This window comes from Odocoileus virginianus, chromosome 25 (assembly GCF_023699985.2).
Source record: "Odocoileus virginianus isolate 20LAN1187 ecotype Illinois chromosome 25, Ovbor_1.2, whole genome shotgun sequence".
NCBI classification, from domain to species: Eukaryota; Metazoa; Chordata; class Mammalia; order Artiodactyla; family Cervidae; genus Odocoileus; species Odocoileus virginianus.
This window is the reverse complement of record NC_069698.1, coordinates 47,390,124-47,392,836: the sequence shown is the minus strand read 5'-3', so window position 1 is coordinate 47,392,836 and position 2,713 is coordinate 47,390,124. Positions and strand designations below refer to the sequence as shown.

Sequence of the window (2,713 nt, the reverse complement as noted above, 5' to 3'; positions counted from 1 at the left end):
AGTCTGAATGAGAAAAATATCCATCGTTCAAAGAAATTAGATCAAATCTACATTTTGTTGTTGTTGTTATTTAGTCACTAAGTTACGTTCAACACTTTGGCAACCTCATGAACTGTAGCCTGCGGTGCTCCTTTGTCCATGGGATTTCCCAGGCAAGAATATTGAAGTGGGTTGCCATTTCCTTCTGCAGGGAATCTTTCTGATCCAGGGATCAAACTCGAGTCTCCTCTGACTCCTGCATTGCCAGGCAAAATCTTTACCACTAAGCCACCAGGAAATACCCTACAACAATTTAGGCTTCCAAAATGTCCTCCACAAGCATGTTGAGCTTTTCTTAGCTGATAAATCAAATCAGCACAAATTCTGGTCAAAATATATAAACAATAACATAAAAATATTTCAATACCAGGGTGAATTAATTTATTGGGTTATAATCTTTAACTTTGTATCCATTTGGGGCAGAAAGTAAGTTAACATAAATTCCATTAGGAATATTGATAGTATACTTATTTGGGAGCTTATGTCTTTAGATTCATAGGATTCAGGAATCAGTCTGTTAGCCTGCATTTGACAGAAAGAGATGGAGTGAGGCATTGGTGACCAAGGAGGAAGAAGATAGGTGCCAATGGGAATAATGAGCATGATGGAACTAGAGCAGGCAGTTTGATGAATTGACTCAGAAAGTACAGAACTCAATAAATTGACCAGTAGAAGGCAGATAGGTAGATAGGTTGGTTACAAAATAGCTAGAGGCTCCTGGAAGACAAGTATGTTGGATGGCAGAAACTGGGTACAAAGCCCAAGGTAGGGAAGTCCCAGACTCCATACATCAGGGCTCTGAAGCCAAGGGATCCACAGCCCTGAAGTAGCAGCTCTGGATCCAGAACTCAAGGACCTAAACCCCAGAGACCCAGGGTCCTGATGGGCTCACAGCAGGTCTCCTGGTTGTAGAGAGAGGAGTCCAGCTGGCAGGAGCTGGGAGAGCAGAGGTCAGTGCTGTAGACCAGGTTGCTGGGGAAGAGGAGCCACAGGAGTGAGAGAATCAGTTCCTAGGCAGGTTGATAAAATGTCCGGGGTTCCCGAGGAGGAGAGAGGGATCTGGGGCTTTCGATAGGGGTCTGGAATTCTCAAGGAGGAGGAAAGCACTAACTTTCTTTTTTTTCTCTACATTCCTTAGTCTGAGTTGCATAAAATGGCTTTTTTCATTAAGCCCAGAATTGATGATTACACAACAAACAACTCAGCTTAAACTCTGTGCTAAGGATTCAATTCAGTTCAATTCAGTTCAGTCGCTCAGTCGTGTCCGACTCTTTCTGACCCCATGAACCACAGCACGCCATGCCTCCCTGCCCATCACCAACTCCTGGAGTTCACCCAAACCCATGTCCATTGAGTTGGTGATGCCATCCAGCCATCTCATCCTCTGCCATCCCCTTCTCCTGCCTTCAATCTTTCCCAGCATCAGGGTCTTTTCCAATGAGTCAGTTCTTCACATCAGGTGGCCAAAGTATTGGAGTTTCAGCTTCACTACAAGTCCTTCCCATGAACACCCAGGACTGATCTCCTTTAGGGTGGACTGGTTGGATCTCCTTGCAGTCCAAGGGACTCCCAAGAGTCTTCTCCAACACCACAGTTCAAAAGCATCAACTCTTTGGCGTTCAGCTTTCTTTACAGTCCAATTCTCACATCCATACATGACTACTGGAAAAACCATAGCCTTTGTTGGCAAAGTAATGTCTCTGCTTTTTAATATGCTGTCCAGGTTGGTCATAACATTCCAAGCAGTAAGCATCTTTTAATTTCATGGCTGCAGTCACCATCTGCAGTGATTTTGCAGCTCCCCGCCCCCCCCAAAAAAGTCTGTCACTGTTTCCATTGTTTCCCCATCTATTTGCCATGAAGTGATGGGACCAGATGCCATGATCTTAGTTTTCTGAATGTTGAATTTTAAGCCAACTTTTTCACTCTCCTCTTTCAGTTACTAGGGATTCTATAACAACAATGTATCCTGCTTGACGACAGTTTCTCCTTCCTGAAAACCTTCTGACTAATCCTGATACCTTAAAATGTAAATTATGGGAGTGGGTCTGGTAGGATTTTTCTATTGTTAAATTCTAATCCTGGTACCTTGAAATGTAAATTGTGGGAGTGGGTCTGGTAAAATTTTTACAACCTTGAGACATTCTTTTGATTTATTACAATAACTAATTTAAAAAGTACATAACTCCCTTCCTAACACTAGTGAGGGGGCACTCTCCATCCTCCTTCTGATGTCTATGTCTGAAGCTTTCGCTGTCCCTTTTACTTTAATAAAACTCTGCTACACAAAAGCTCTTTAGTGATCAAGCCTGGTCCCTGGTCCCAAAGCTAAATCTTCTTTGGAGATCAAGAATGCGACACTGTTCACTGTAAGCTATCAGGAGGAGCCTAGGTAGCATCAGTAGACCCCAAGGGAGTTTGAGGAGAAGTTTGCAGAGCAGCAGTTATAAGACATCGTGCTGGGAGATGTGAGTTCAGCAGAATTACACTGAAAATATTCTGAGGTCTAAGGTCATCTTGTGGACTAGGTAATTATACCCTTCTTGTCAGTTGGAATGGCATAGGACTAGTGCAATCCTCTCCCATTTGCACCCCTCTTCTGTATGTGTGTAGTTCATTAAAAACTGTGTTGTTCTGTAATTACAGGTAAATTACTAGCTTCTTACCTATTGTA

At 43.0% G+C, this 2,713-nt stretch overlaps 1 pseudogene; it reads right to left on the bottom strand.

The window, feature by feature from the left end:
* Positions 1-746: 746 nt before the first annotated feature.
* Positions 747-2,494, bottom strand: LOC139031077 (keratin-associated protein 13-1-like; annotated as a pseudogene).
* Between the last annotated feature and the right edge of the window lie 219 nt (positions 2,495-2,713).